This window comes from Danio aesculapii, chromosome 20 (assembly GCF_903798145.1).
Source record: "Danio aesculapii chromosome 20, fDanAes4.1, whole genome shotgun sequence".
NCBI classification, from domain to species: domain Eukaryota; kingdom Metazoa; phylum Chordata; class Actinopteri; order Cypriniformes; family Danionidae; genus Danio; species Danio aesculapii.
In genome coordinates this window covers 33,141,682-33,159,312 of record NC_079454.1, presented here as the reverse complement: position 1 = coordinate 33,159,312, position 17,631 = coordinate 33,141,682, and the positions used below count along the sequence as shown (strand labels likewise).

Here is a 17,631-nt window from a genome sequence, read left to right as displayed (position 1 = left end):
ATGTCACAATATATTTCTACTTCGAAAGAAAAATAGATTGTGGAAAAACACTGCACAAATTAGAATGATGTGTGCAATTAAGTATTATTCACATGAATAAGTTACATACAAAGTCAATGCAAATGCGTGAATAGAAGCGAATTACCAGTTGGCAAGATGAATAATACAGAATGCATGAAGCGGTATGCGCAACGCATTTCCTGTGAATGCTCTGATTTCACTTGAATCCAATTGCGTGAAGAGATTCAAATTAAAGGTTGGCAACATGAATGATGCAGAATGCATGACGCGGTATGTGCAACACATTTGCCATGGACGCTCTGAATTTGCCTCAGTCTCATCATGTGTATAGAGGCAAATTACCGGTGGGCAGCACGAATGATGTAGAATGCAAGACACAGTATTATGCATAGGCCGGTATAAGATTCTATAGCAGCCTTAAGCCAAATATACGTGCAAGGCTGCTTCTGAGGTTAGATGCACAGTAGTGATGGGAAGTTCGGATCTTTAACGCGAACTGGATCTTTTGTGACAATCTTCCCAAGTTTGGACACAACATATCAAAAATATGGAGTCAGCAAGCATAGTTTCAGTCAGTTAAAACATCACCACGATCTGAAAAGTTTCTTACAATTACGTTTTGCAACCCAACTGATACATGATTCACTTATTTAAATTCCATTATGATTTTCTGTTATGAAATAAACTTTTTTTCACCAGATCCTCTCATTTAAGCCCTCAGTTTACCCGTGCTGCAGTTGTTCAAGTTTAGTTCAGTCACAGCAGGCTATCATGTACCGTCTGTGTTCGGTTCAATAAATCACGTATGCGCACTATAATCGGTTCACCACTTCTCAAATCTGATCTCAGTGTACTGTTCTAGTAACTGAATGACTCAGTATATATTTGTTTATTTCGAGTCAGAGGGGGTATCAGGCATGTAAAAAGTAAGTATTTTGTGGTTAAGTGCTTAATGTTACTGGAGACATAAATCGTTTCAAATGATTCAGTTCGGTTTGGTGAATTAGTTCAACCTGTTCACTTAGAAGATCCAGTTAAAAAGTATGATTCGTTCACGATCGCGATCACTAATACAGAAATAAAACCCATTATTGGGCAAAATGTGTTAAATTAATAGTTTTAAGTCTCTGCTCGGGTCATATTTAATGCTGTCGCCGTGCTGCTGTCATGTCCAGCTGTTGTTTTTGTAACAGGAGCAACAGCGAGGACTGACTGGAGGAGGACCGGCTTGATCTGGCCAATGGCATCAGGATCACAAACACTGAGGTGCTATACGATCAAACACCCGGCAGCTCAAATTAAATAGATTTACTTCTAAATAGCTTACAGTATTTATTAAATTCATTTTACAAAAATAAAAACGAAGCTTGCTTTAAATTAAATTGCTATAATTTTAATTAGTTTTAGTTAGTTTTGTATGTACACAATACAGTTTCAGTTAGTTCTAGTTAAAAAAACCTCTAGTTTTCATTTTTATTTCAGTTAATGAAAATGTTTTTTCAATTCTAGTTTTCATTTTTTCCTTCATTTTCGTTAACTATAATAACCTTATTGTTTAAGAAATTCAACAGAAAAAATTACATATTACATAACATTTAAATAAATAAAATCACATTTATTTATGTGGCCAATAAAAATACAGGCAGGGCGAGTATAAATCTGGCCCATAAACTCAAACTACTGGCCCATAAAAATTCTTATTGTTGATCCCATTTATGACCCCCTTCTCCATCTCCATGTTTTTTTTTTCTCTATAGTCCTCTCTTTGTTCCATTGTCTCCCTGATGTCCCATCTTTCTGCTTTGTAGTCTTTCTCAGTGGGCTTGTGTTGCTCTTGATATTTGATGGCCAGCAACAGATGCACGAAGACCTAATTATCTAATGCATGTAAATACCACATTACCACAAATACAGAGAGGAAGAAAAAAGAGAGATATGGACATCAACTTATATGTGGCTTCACCCTTTTGTCTTGACTTACATGCTCACAGTTTCGTGCTAACTATTTATTGCCTGCATTTAACTGTTAACATTCCCTCTAAACAAAATGAGCCAAAAAGCAGAGTTCTAGGAGAAGACAACAATCTTACCAGGAGATGATTCAATAGTACACACTGATTTCAATTACTTGCAGTCACCGTGACTCTAGTAGTGCAATCACAGAGAAAGCATGGATCAACCTTTCACCTGAATAAACCGTATTTATTTTTAAATACTTTTTTCTGCGAAAATGCCAACAGTTTTAATGTCCTCGATAGCTTAGCAACCTTCATGACCTCAACAAACAAGAGTTGGCAACAGGAGCCAGTTCTTCATCAACCCTGATAACACAGACCAGATATTGCTGGATTCCTGCTCAGCGCTCACATAAATAAGCAAGTATAAAAACACATTTTCCTCACATTAACTCAAATAGGAATTAATTTTACATGCTAAATGCAATGTTTATTTTTTTGTAGCTCCAAACTACCACAATCTGGCTTATTTAATTAGGACTGTAAATGTTGATCCACAATTGTAATCTAATTACCTCAGTTATGTCTTCACAACATCAAATTGAGCTCAGCTACAGTTACTAAGGCTATTTGAGTATTTAATGTTGCATTTACTGTAAATAGGGAGCAGTGGTGTTTTAGTTCTCAACATGCTTCATAGGGCTTGTTCAAGAGGGTAAACACTGAAATTAAGTGCAATTTGTTTTTGAGTAAAAGGAAGGACTAGTTAATGTTTAGGTATGTTTGATGTTTAAATAGATTCGTGGTTTAGTGGTTAGTTACTATTGTTCTTAAGATTTGAACTTATAGTTGGCTTTATGTATTTAGCTCTTAATATTCAAATAGAAATAGCAAAATGAAGGGTTGCACGGTGGCTCAGAGGTTAGCACAGTCGCCTCACAGCAAGTAGATCGCTAGTTCAAGTCCCAGCTCGACCAGTTGGCATTTGTGTGGAGTTTGCATGTTTTCCTAATGTTTGCTTGGGTCCAAAGACATGCACTTTCCCAGCAAACAATTTTGTGTTTAATAGATGTAGACATCTAAATGTAGACAGCTTGGCTAAAACAAGGCTAAACTTGGGCTGTCAGTGAAAATCTATTAGACATCTAAAAATAGGCCAAAACTAGACTAGTTGTCAAATAGACAGATTAGACAGACTTTATAGGTGTAGTCATTTATTTCTGTTTATTTGATGACTAGTCTAGTTTAGTTTTACATCTATTAGATTTTCACTAAATCTAATAGCCCAAATGTAGCCTTGTTTTAGCCAAGACGACTATGTTTAGATGTCTGTTAGACATCTATTACACATCTTTTAAAAACAACCTACCTGCTGGGTGGGGAATTGGGTAAAATAAATTGGCCATAGAAAATACATTGGCCATGAATGTGTTTCAATGAGTGTGTATAGGTGTTTCCCAGTATTGGGTTGTGGCTGGAAGGGCATCCGCTGTGTAAAACATATGCAGGAATAGTTGTCGGTTCATTCCGCTGTGGCGACCTGCTTATAAACCAGGGACTAAGCCGAAGGAAAATAAATGAATGAATGAAAATGAATGTAAAAAACGTCAAATGCTAACCAGTGTTTTAAGTTAGTCCGAATAAAATGATAAATAAACACAGAATTGTTCAATTTAAGTTTACTTAAAATAGAAATTTTTAATAATTAAATAAAATTTTTCATAAATTCTTCTGTGAATAAACAATACTATTTCAGGGCAGTTAGATGTTTATTATAATTTTTTTTTAAATAAATGAATTTTTTTCAGCACAGATGCTTTAAATAGATCAAATGCAACATTTATAGTACTAAAAAACGAATTATGAATGTTTGTGAATTGCATTGATAATCTGTTTTGCCAACATTAAGCAACACAACTTCTTACAATAATTATAATCTAACCAATGGCGCAGTGGCTCAGTGGTTAGCGCTGTCGCCTCACAGCAAGAAGGCCGCTGGTTTGAGTCCCGGCTGGGACAGTTTCCATTTTCTGTATGGAGTTTGCATGTTCTCCCCGTGTACGTGTGGGTTTCCTCCAGGTGCTCCGGTTTCCCACACAGTCCAAAGACAGGCGGTACAGATGAATTGGGTAGGCTAAATTGTCCATAGTGTATGCGCTATAAGTGAACTGCATGGACTAAATTGGCCATAGTGTATGAGTGTGTGTGTGAATGCAAGAGTGTATGAGTGTTTCTCAGTACTGGGTTGTGGCTGGAAAGGCATTTGCTGTGTAAAACATATGTTAGAATAGTTGGCGGTTCATTCTACTGTGGTGACCCCTGATAAATCAGGGACTAAGTCGAAGGAAAATTAATGAGTGAATATAATCTAACCGAAAAAATAACATCTGAAAGATAGCTGCTAATAATTTTTATATTTCAAAGTACATGAAAATACAAATAGCTTCAGTTTGCAATAAGATTTTCCTAATATTTATATTTGCATTTTAGATCAAAATAAAACACGTTTTTTGAGTGTAACTCAGCACTCAAATGCTGCTTTTTATTTAAAATGAGTTGAAACAACACAATCTTTTTTTTCAGACAACTTAATTATTTTATGTTCAATCTACTTAAATTTATTTTAAAAAATTAAGTTAGCTTAATCAGTTTGTGTTGGGACGACATGAAGGAATTGTGTGAGAAACCCAGCATTTTTTACCGTGAGTATGAATGTAATATTTACTGTAACTGCCTAATGTTACGGGAATGCATGAGAGACAGACAGAGACTGGCAGAGGTGCACGTCAACAGAGTCCTTGATCTCACAGAAACCCACACGTCTGCTACGCTCCTACTTTTTCTCACACACATGTGCTTGAACCTACACCAGCTGTGATCTGGCCAGGATCTGTGAAAGTGAGGCCAAGTGACATCATCACATGTTGACCTTCTTATTTCTCAAAACGCAAGATTAGATGTGTCATTTCCCCCCCTAAAAAAGCCAATAATTGACACATGGTCAATAAAAAAATGAGAGAGGAGGGGAAGGAAGGAAGAAAGTTAATAAAAGGAGAGAAGAAGAGGGTTTGGTGTTGCGCAGCAGGAAGTCCGGAAACAAAGAGAACATGTAGCACCAGCTGCCATGATGACATCACTGCGGTGGTGACAGAGCTGTAGGGCCACGGGAGCACAACCCAGAAGGCCCCGTCCCTTTCTCGCAAGTTTTTTCCACGGATAAAGTTCACAAAAGCAATAAATCTTGTATTTCCATGATAGTGAAAACACAATGCACAATCATCTTCAAGAGGAGACTGTTTTAAAGTTAAAGACATTTTACAAAATGTGGAGACCCGGTCCGACTGATGTTTTAGTGGTTTATCTGAGGGATGCTTCACATGTGTTGCCTCGCCACATGGAGTTCTGGAATGGGCATCCTAGATGAATAGCTGATAAAAGACATGCTAGTACTGTCACTAATATTGATATTGTACTCAAATAGATGGATGGTTGGTGTGTTTCTGGTCTGAAATGTCCATTACTGTTCATACATTTTAATTTAAAATATGTTTTATGATGTGGTTTGTTTGGTATGATGACCCAATCATTAACCGAATAATCAGTGTAATCTATGGCTTTACTGTCATATTAATAATAACATGTTTATTAAAATCAGTTGATCAAAACAAATAATGTTTAGGTCATTTATCTTTCTTAAAATGACAAATAAAGCATTACAAACAGTATGTCATGTTAATGAAAGGTTTTAAATGATAAATGATTTTAAATTAATTATAAATCATAAGTCAACATTAGAAAGGAAGACCAATTCAGCAAATAGTTTCTAAAATTAAACATTTCACATTTGGCCATACATCATGCACACTCTTATAATTACTCAATTCTGACTGGCAATTTCAGTTTAATCAGTCAGAATTGTTAGCAGTTTAATAGGCACTTAAACAATGTTTAATGGAATAAGTTAACACTTTGTACAGCTGTCTGATATCAATATCAAACAAACTGCATCACTTCACTACTTGACCTCGTAAGTAGTTAATTTTAGCCATAACTAATACCTGTAAAACCAGCCTGATCTCATGAGGAATCGTAACTTTTTTATGCTTTGTCAGTTTAGTGGCTAACCCGTACGAGTTCAGTCATAGTAAATGTACGATTTTAAAAATCAACCCCAATTCGAAAAAGTTACAAATTGCTGTGAGATAGCATTGGAAGAACCTGGTGCTATATGCTTTTTGAAGTGTCTTCAAAAATGTATTTCCTATGAAAATGCAGTTATGTTCCAAATCAGTATAATATTACTGAAGGCTCGTGTGACACTGAAGAATGGATTTATGGATGCAGCTTTGCCATTACAGGGATACCTTCATTCATTCATTCATTTTCTTTTTGGCTTAGTCCCTTTATTAATTCTGGGTCACCACAGCAGAATGAACCGGGAACTTATCCAGCATATGTTTTACGCAGCGGATGCCCTTCCAGCCGCAACCCATCTCTGGCAAACATCCATACACACTCATTCACACTCATACACTATGGACAATTTAGCCTACCCAATTCACCTGTACCACATGTCTTTGGACTGTGGGGGAAACCGGAGCACCCGGAGGAAACCCACGCGAACGCAGGGAGAACATAAAACTCCACACAAAAACGCCAACTGACCCAGCCGAGGCTCGAATCAGTGACCTTCTTGCTGTGAGGCGACAGCACTACCTACTGCGCCACTGCGTCACCCTACAGGGATACATTTTATTTCAAAATGTATTCAAGTAGAATATAATCTATTTAAAATTGTTTTAAAACTATTTTGTTTTAAAATTATTTTGTATAAAAATGAATTATTATTAAAAATGTTTACATATAACAATTTAATTTATAAACCATTTAATTTAGCAATAAAGACTTTTAAAACATTGAAAAAATCTTACTGACTCTCCACTTCTGAATAGTAAAGTATGTATAAAAAACTGGAAAATCGTTGTAAAATAAGCAAGTGACCACACAATACCCTTCAACAGGATCTAAAGCCACCCAGACAGGACAGCCGGTGTCCATTTTGATAACAGTAGGACACACCACAGCCCTTGAATCCTGACCTGGCAATATGTACAAGTTTTAGGCATCCTAAAGAGGAAGAGAATTGTGCTGTTTTCAAGGATTGATTTCCTAACAGACTTGGTATTTAAGGCACATTATAATCTGGGATTGTGAATAAGTTAAAGATCGAGGCCAAGGGCGTGTAAGATCGAGGCCAAACCGTGTAAGTTATTTGTATAATATTCTTAAAGAGATAGTTCACCCCAAAAATGAAAATGTACTAACTTACCCTCAAGTACTTCTTATTCCATTTATGAGTTTCTTTTTTTCCTTTGAACACAAAGGAAGATTTAAAAAAAAACTGGCAGCCATTGAAAATAACAAAAAAAGGCTATGGAATGGTTTCAAACATTCTTCAAAATACATTTGCATTTAACACACACTCAAAGAGGTTTCAGAGAAGTGTAAGTGTGCGTAAATAATGACAGATTAATTTTTGCCTGAACTAACCGTTTAAATTACGAATTCGATTAGTTCGTTTATTCAAACCTTTTGTTTAAGAATTGTATTTAAACAATGGGTGTCTGTGGTATGTTTAAACAGCTAGGTAAAAGTGTGTGTATGAGAGAGTGAGAGAGATGGAGAACAGAGATAAATAAATTCTATCTTTGGGTGTCTGTTTACTTTGGACAATACACTGTTTTCAGAGGACAGCTGTTAAAGACAGTGGATAGAGGGCTCGAGAATAGTGAGCTTGAGAGCAGGTGTGTTTAGTTTGTATAACAGTTACTGATGTCAGTTGATTGTGCGTTAGTTCGATAGAGTGATGGATGAGTATATCATTTATGGCAAAACATACCGCAACAAAAGCTCGAGTTAGCACCAACACCAAATCATCACATATTTATTTTGCAATGTAAATAAGTGCCTACCAAGATATTTAACATTTTATCTCTGAATTGACTTCAACATATATTGTTCTATTATTTTTGTGAACGCCTGTGCCCTCAGTATCACGCCAACAAATTAAAACAAAAAACAACCTGATCTCTGTCTAATGACAGTGTTGAGTTCCTGCTGGTGAGTCTCTCAACACAAAAGCCCTTTATGTGCGGCATTACAGTGCATGCAAGAGGAATCCCTTTGGCAAGATTAGATAAAACATCAACCAATGTGGGAACAGCCGCACACACGCAGATGTGCATACCACTGAACACTTGCACACACAAGTGCACACAAACACACATGCACTTAGCAGTTCCTGTGGGCTCCACAAGTCTGAGAACACGCTCAGATGTTTGTTTCTAAAATGTATTAAAGCCTTTTTTTGGGAATTAGAATTTACATACACTACCGGTCAAAAGTTTAGGGTCATTTTTTTTGTTTCATGTTTTTTTTTTTAATTCTTCTGTTCATCAAGGCGGCATTTATTAAATGTAAAAAAGTTGTTAAATACTTATTTATTAAATATTTATTTATTACTTATTGTATGTATTTTCAAATGACATTATTAGTCCAGTCATTATTGCTTTTTTTACTATTACCATTAATAATAATAATAATCATCATCATCATCATCATCATCATCATAATAATAATAATAATCATAATAATAATAATAATCATCATCATCATCATAATAATCATAATAATTAATATAAGAGTGATTTCCAAAGAATTATGTGACTCTGAAGACTGGAGTAAGGAAGCTGAAAATTGATCTAAATTATAAACTACTTTTGAACATTTTTTTTTTTATATAGTGCAATAACATTTCACAATTTCACCATTTACTGTTTTGATGAAATAAATGCAGCCTTGGTGAGCAGGAGAAGCTTATTTTAAAACATTTTGAAAGCCTACAGACCCCATACGTTTGGCCGGTAGTGAATATGTGATATAATACACATGCTTTTAATCATACAAAAGATTCTTCACTGCATTATTTCTATAATAACAAGCAAATCTGGAACATTATTACTTTGATAGTGAGATATTTGCTTCCGTTGAAGCACAAAATGCCAGTTGTGAGAAGTCAGAAACATTTTTTAATATAAGTCAGATACTTTGGAACTTTTTAAAATAGTACTTAAAGGGTTAGTTCACCCAAAAATTATTCATTTACCCTCCCTCATGCCGTTTTAAACCTTTCCAAGTTTCTCTCTTCTTTAAACACAAAAGACGTATTTTGAAGAATGCTGGTTGCTGGCACCATTTGACTTCATTCGTTCATTTTCCTTCAGGTCAGTCCCTTTATTCATCTGGGGTTGCCACAGCGGAATGAACCGCCAACTAGGGCTGTGTGATTAAATGAAATCGTATCGGAATCGCAATTTTTAACATGCACGATTTCTAAATCACCGTACAGCATGATTTTTTGCGCGCTCCAGTCCCAACTGATACTTCTACTGCAGTATGTTATTTGAATCAATCATAACGCAGCGTGCCTAAATAGAGCGCGAGAACAGGATACTGAGCTTAATGACAAATAGCCTGCATGAACAGGAATGATAAGTTCAGCACAGGAGGACTTAGTGCCAAAAAAGTCAACATCTGTGGTATGGGATTACTTTGAATACAGGAATGCTGATGTATTGAAGAACCAAGTAATCTGTAAGATCTGTCAGTCACATATCACGTCTAAAAACTTGTGGAAATCGCAAGGCAAGTCGGTTCCTTCTGCATTTTCAATGCACTTTGCTTTTGCGTTTCTTTGTCATTGCTAGGTGATCAACAACCATTTTCTCAGAGGATGACAAACTAACAAAACATTGCTGCAGCTCTGACACAAGTTTTCCTCGGTTTGTCTCATGCGTACTCGTTCTCTCTAGACTTTTTTCCAGTTTGGCACCTCATAAATATGAATATATGAATTATATATATATATATATCCGTGGGCCTCCATTGTAAATAATGAACTTGTGCGTGCAAAAGACATGATATGTAAATGGCCTATTTCATGGCAACATCACAAAGAGGTCTACAATCTATGCAACAAATATGTGCACATGTAAAAAAGTACACGCTATATACTTCTGATATGTGGTCAAGCATAACATTACTTGAGTTTGATGATGCACACACACAAACACAAACACACAGTAACGTTAGCCTATTTATTTGTTTTGCCATAGGTCTGTTCTAAAGACAATTTGTTACACCTTTACCAGGTGATTTTTATTTTACCTTATGTCTGTTTTAGAGACATGTTACAGGTCTTTGATATAAATCTAATTATTTTCCTTTTGAAATATGTTTCAGATTCACACTGTAAAATGTCTGTGTGTCAAAATCATGACCTTCCAGCTGCAACCCAGCACTGGGAAACATCCATACACACTCATTCACACACATACTGTACACTACGCCGATTTAGTTTTTTCAATTCACCTATACCCGAATATCTTGGCACTGTGGGGGAAACTGAAGCACCCAAAGGAAACCCACGCAAACACAGGGAGAACATGCAAACTCCACACAGAAATGCCAACTGACCCAGCCGGGACTCAAACCAGCGACCTTCTTGCTATGAGGCAACACTGCTAACCACTGAGCCACCGTGTCATCCTCAATTGACTTCCATAGTAGGAAAAAATGTTATAGTAGTCCATGGGTGACATAAACCAGCATTCTTCAACATAACTTAAATTGTGTGTGACAAAAGAAAGAAACTCAAATAGGCTTTGAACAAGTACAAGGTGACTAAATAATGACATGATTTTATTTTTGGGTCAATTATACTTTCCATTTACTTAAAACATAATTTGAATATACCAAGTACAAAATAAAAAAAGCAACTAGGCACTTCAAAAACGCAATATAGTTTCTTACAGAAAAGAATGAAAGCATATGCAAACAACAGGATGCAGAATGTCACACTTTAATGCCAGAGCACAAAAAATAGCTTCTCTGTGGGCGTCACACACTGCCTCATCAGACAAAAGGCCAAAAGTGAGGGTCAGGTGTGCAACCTGGACGATAAACACTTGATGAAAATGACTGTCGGTGAAGTATCATAATTCAAAAACTTAAGAAGACTATTCTATTCTTGTCTATGTCTCACTGTGACTCCCACAAAAATACAAACCAAAACCACAATTACACTGAATACTTCATGATATCCTTCACTAATCATGGTTTCCGAAACAGAAATCAAAGACTACTGTGGGACGGAAAGTTTTGGTTTATCAAAAGCGGTGATGTAACAAAGGGCGTGAGAACGTATGTTAAAGTGTGTGTGTTGGGGAACAGGAAGCTCTGAAGTTTACGGGGCACAGGGTATGGGATGATGTCTTCCTTTTATCCTGCTGGACCTCTTGCTCTCTCACACAGAGTCACTTTCCCTCGCATGCAAACACATTCACACACAGCTCTCAGCCTGTATCTCTGCTACCTCAGCATTTGTGTGTTTTGACAGGAAAGACCAGAGCCAGCTACCCTCAGTAACAATGATCCCTCTGTCACTGTCTATACATCTGTATGTTCCGTATAGAGGTGGTGGATGAGCTGTCGCGCACTGATAAAATGTCGAAAGCTGTTTAAAATCATACAGTGTTTAAATATCTTTGCATTTCAGCCAATTCTCATTTTATGTTGTGTAATTATTTAATTCTCTTGTACATTTAAGCCTGCATTCATTCATTTTCCTTCGGCTTAGTCCCTTATTTATCATGGGTCGCTACAGCGGAATGAACAGCCAACTATTCCGGCATATATTTTACGCAACGATGCCCATCTAGCCACAATCCAGTACTGCGAAACAGCATACACTTTTTCATTTACTACGGCCAATTTAGTTTATTCAATTCACCTATACCGCATGTCTTTAGACTGTGGGGGAAACCGGGCAGAACGCTGGCAGAACAAGCAAATTCCACAGAGAAATGCCAACTGACCCAGGCGGGACTTGGACCAGCGACCCTTCTTGCTGTAAGGTGACTGTGCTAATACTGAGCACCGTGCCGCCCTCAGGCTGCATGTATTTGATCAAAAACACATAAAATATGAATATAATAATACTGTGAAAATTGTTACAATTTAAAATCATTAGGAGATGCAATAATCAACCCAGTCGTAAATTCAGCTAATTTTTTCAAAAACAAAGCAACTGTATGGGCTTTTTTTTTTATAAAAAAAAAAAAAAGCCGACAATCTTGAAAGTTCACACCGAAAGCGGCAAAGTAGCCAAAAGTCATTCACTTACAATGAGAGCCAGTGGCGATAAGCCACCGATTGAGAGGCTTCCAGAGAACACAGTCCTGTAAACCTTGGTTCCGACCACAGTTGTTTCCAAGGGTTTGATTATTGCAGTCGCCGGATTTCCAATTATTTACGATGTTTTCTTACAGGGACATACATTAAAGGTTACTGACGAATTACTGATGTGCATTAATGTTATTTTTTTTCTTAATCTCGGAATCTCACGTTAACTATAAGGACGATACAAAACAGTATTGCTGCTTCAGAACATTTCAGACATATGAACACATATTGGATAAGTGGAGCAAAGCCACATCACACACAACACCTTGATCTTCTATAGGTAAATGAATTTGATAAAAAGCATGCAACATTTTCATGCTAGAAAGCACGTTTATGTGGGAATGTAACTGATTTGCTGATATGCTGCAACGACCCCTTTAAATATGAGTTCAATGTAGTGAGTTTTGATGCTCTCACTGGCAGAGCAGTAAAGGCAGATAGCTTTTTCGCCAGGGTGGTAGGCATAACCATTTTAGTTTAGAAAAGTCAAGGTTTTAAAACTGCAGAAATTTTGTTTTACCGTTCCTACAATAAATATAAGATTTTTTTTTTTTACTTTTTTTTTTAGGACAACAGTATCTCCAGCAGAAAAGATTTCCCAAGACTTTTTTTAATTGTAAAGAAATCTGTGTTTTTGAAACTAATGAAGACAGCAGAAGTCAATGATTTATTGGAATTATGTAGCCTGACATGTTTACTATTCCAAAATATTACAAATGTTTCTCAAAATAAAATATATTGTGTTCAAAAAGTTTTAGTTTTTTACCCAGACATTTAAAAATAATCTATTTTAGAGCAGTAATCACAATGCCATCAAACTGTGATATTGTTATCCAAGGTTATCATACCGTCAGAATCTTATACCGGCACATGCCTACAGGGCAGCCAGAGCGAACTTTGATGCTCTCGCTGCCTTCAGTGAATTGAATATAAAACAAACAAGTGGTTCCTAAAAAGGCCAACAATTATGTTGTTTCAGGTCATCTTAAATATGTAGTTTGAACATGCAGCAGAAATCATTTTTTTGAGTGAATGACAGAACTTTTTTTGTGGAAACCATCATACAAGTCATACCTACAGGTCAATTTAGCTTGATGTATACTGATGAATAAAAGTAATAATTTATATAAAAAAATCTATTTCACAGATGTTTTGAAAAGTGGTGTATTTGGAGAATATTGAGCTGTGAAATCCTGCACTGTCTAGAATGGGTTTTTTTGACTTCTGAAATAAAAAAGAGGTAAAAATTAAGATACATAAAAACAATTGTTAAGATCAAATATTCAAAATAACTTCACATTTAGTTACAAGACTTCAGTTGCACATCTTTGTGGTTTGTGCTCAATCTTGGCGATAACATTTCTGAAGCATGTCAAAAGTTCAAGTGAAAAAAAAAACGTGTTTATCACTGTGCCAGTTTGTATGCAACAAGAATGCTAGCTGAATTGAAGTCAGACCACAGATGGTTTAGTGATATGTATATATGTGCATGGACGGCAGTATTTCAGTGTTAAAAAATGTGAGAAAACTGTGCATGTGAGCTTAAGTGTGAAATATTTCTATTATTGTCCATGTTATATGTGACTCTTATTGCTCTAGATATAAGTGTGTGAATATTTCAGGGTGCAGGGGAATTTCCCCTTAGGTAAAGACAACCTCTGATTCACAGCATTACTTCCTGTGAGAGCCATCACACTTTTTTTTTACACTTCCTGTTGAGGGTTAGGCACTTTTTGCTTGTTTCTACAGAACAGAGCCATATTTAGGCCTCAGTCTGATCGTTACCATCTCTGATCTCTATTACCACAGCTTTGACTTAAAACATTAGTAGATAGTGACATGATATTTGCAGTTAATGTTTTATATTTGTTCAGCAATATGGGTTTAAAATAGATATGAAAAATGTGAGACTTCTTCTGAGGCAAAAAAAATAATAAAACAAGCATCTGTGTTCTAAACGCATTCAAACCAACCCAGATAACACTTGAAACGTTACAAAGAGCTTGCTCATGCATCTTAGACAAAAGAACAAACGATTCAGTCACCCCTAACCCACTTAGACGCTTATACACACTTCCTGTTTTATTAAAAAAGTACACGCCGTTCTACCAAAAGAGTCTCTTAACCGCAGCACCTCTTCTACACCAGCGGAGCACAACCTACACACACAAACAAACAGTTTGTACTGAACCTTAAATCAGTGCACGTGTGAAGGGCTATGGGTTAACTGAAAAAAAAATGTCTGCCAAATATTTTAATAATGCAAATAGATAATAATTGACTTTTTTATGCTGTTATTAAGCTGGTAACATTTTTTATATTTAATACTGGATGGGCATAATGTTTTATTCAAATCTATCTATCTATCTATCTATCTATCTATCTATCTATCTATCTATCTATCTATCTATCTATCTATCTATCTATCTATCTATCTATCTATCTATCTATCTATCTATCTATCTATCTATCTATCTATCTATCTATCTATCTATCTATCTATCTATCTATCTATCTATCTATCTATCTATCTATCTATCTATCTATCCACCCATTCATCGATCCATCCAGCGATCCATCCATCCATCCATCCGTCCGTCCGTCCGTCCGTCCGTCCGTCTGTCTGTCTATCTATCTATCTATATACCTGTCTCTCTGTGTATAAATGGTAATTTACAGTAGCTATGTTTTAAAGAGAGCTCAGGGTATATTACGCACCCCAGATCACCCATTGTATTCTGTGTTTCAGCTGCTGCCATCAGGACGTCATTTTAGTGTTCCTATTTGCAGGACTAATAAAATTAAAAACTCTTTATTGTTGTGGCCATTAGGTCATTAAATGAGTCCAGCAGGGAGGGAGATGCATCTAAAAATGCTGTATTGTATGTTTTGTGGTAATATTTTGATAATGTGTACACGGAACTTCGCCTGTGTTATGGCACCTTGCCAATAAATGGGATAATAAAGTTGAGTATGAGTCTGACATAAAAATGGGCCTTATCAATGGTCCTAATATTTTTGATGTTTGAATATTTTTGAAGCAAACTGTTTAATAAAAAATTCGTAAAGTATTGATTTGCATATAATACTAGAGCGATATTTTAAAATCAATAAAAACATGTTTCTTAAACACTAAATCAGCATATTAAAACTATTTCTGAAAGATCGTATGACACTGAGAAATTGATCAAAGGATTTGTCATGAAAGGAATAAAGTTATTTTTTTAAATAGGGGAAAAAGTTGTTGAAGTGTAATAATATTTTACATTAAGATACAATTACATTACAATTTTTCTCTATTTGTATGTTTTAAAATACAGCATTGTGAGCACAAAAGTCTCAATTACATGAAAAAAACCCCATCCACAAACATTTGAACAGTATCGTATTTTTGCTAAAAATAGGTCACATATGAAGAAAAATAACAAAAATGGAAAGAACCCGAAAAACAACTATGATCCAAACATGTCTAAGCATGCCTACATCCAGGTAGGCCTGAAAAACACGGTATAGAGCTGAGTTTAAGGGGGGAAGGGAAGTGAGCGTTCTCACAAACATCCACATATCAACACACACAGAAGACTGCATTCAGCCGTGAGGCTCTGAGCATTTTAGACCTAATGAGGTCTAATCACGGTCTTTGCCGTTCCTCAAACCCGTATTCTTTTACTTCTCTCTCTTGGACGAGTTGCTCAACTTGAGCTGTTTGCCTCCACAGCTATTTAACAGATTGACTTAAGTATGAGACTAAGCACTGAGTCGTTACACGTGAGGGGTGGGGTGAGGGGATTGAGAGAGATAACACACATTGAACACATACTGACACTAGTATAGAGAAATGTGAGGAAGTTTGTGTGTGTCAACACGGTTTAATATCTGCAAACACTGCAAGCTACGAAGTGCAGAAGAGTAAACATATGCAAAGTTTCCAATAATAAACGGTTCTTCGAAGTTGTAAAACAATTATTGGAGAATGTTTCACAAGAAATTATTCAGTATTCAGAAAATTTCAGTATGTCTGCATCAAAATTGAAGCTTTAATTCAGCTATTGAGTGAAATTTGTGAATATTTTGCACTATTATCCAAATTGCACTCTGAATTAAACTCCTTGAATGTATTTTATTACATTAGCTAGTAGTGACATTATCTGTCCTGTCCTTTAGTTGCCCTTTTAAAAGCAAGATGGCAGGGTGATTATGTTGCAGCAGGCATTTGAGGTCCGATTCATGCTCACACACACCCTTCCACTACCTCTCATTCACAATGTGAGCCCCCGCTCCCTGTTCTTTCTATTGTCACACATGCACCTCAGCTTATAAGCACTTCCAGCCTCATCCTGAGATGGTAAACAAGTCAAGATATAAAGGGGGTTGGGGATAAAGCGCCACTGATTTGTTTTGTAACTCACTGGTAACTAAAACCAGCCCTTGACCCTGTACTACTGATCTCTACTACTTTGCTTACACATTGTGTACAAATGAGTCTTGAATGATGATATTGTTAATATTTTAAAACAAGGTAAATTTTAACATAAAATATATTTTTAACTTCCAATGCATTGCTTTCAATGATTTTTTGTGCAAATTTGTTAGACAGACATGTTTGGTTGTTGTGCTCATGTCTTGTATCTTTTGTCCTGCTTGAACATAATATAGTGTTTTAACATTGATTAAAATAAAACATTAAGTCTGTGAGATATCTTGTCAAAAATATAAAAAAATAAGTAAATAAATAATAATTCAAATATTAATAATTATATATGTCTTACAACAGAGTCTATGGTTCGTTGACTACTGCAGTGAGTATGCCATACAAAGGTTAATCTCCTTTAAAAGTATAAGCATTGAGATTCCTGTGCACCATCAATACAGCAGACTTAAGATAATAAAAGTTGTTGACTGTGTTCTCGTTAGGGCTGCACGATTAACCGAAAAAAGATCCTGATCTCGATTCGACCCCCCTATACAATCTTAATCCAGCATCCCTCCGTTGTTCAGCAACGTGGACACATCCACATGGTCAGCATACTTTATTTATAAGGTATAATTCACCCAAAAATGTCATTTCTGTCTTAATGTAATGTATTTGCGTTTTAACCAACAGTAGACCTACATATAGGCCTAATATTATTATTGTTTTTTAATCATATGTTTGACAAGTAGCAATAATAATAGCCTACTCATATTACCTTTTATTGTACATCTACAGAATCGTGAGAAAATCGTGATCAGAATCAGAATCTTGATTTTAAGGAAAAAAAAATTGTGATTCTGAAGTATACTCTTAATCACTGTGGATTAAACTGTGTACACATGCTGGCATATGCCTAAAAAAACCAAGGTTGAGTCAGAT

The 17,631-nt window shown here is 35.9% G+C and overlaps 1 protein-coding gene across 4 annotated transcripts in view; it reads right to left on the bottom strand.

Annotated features, from left to right (window-relative positions):
* The window catches only part of sesn1 (sestrin 1), a 68,490-nt gene that overhangs the window by 25,000 nt on the left and 25,859 nt on the right, over window positions 1–17,631 (bottom strand). The gene's annotated exons all lie outside the window — the stretch shown is intronic.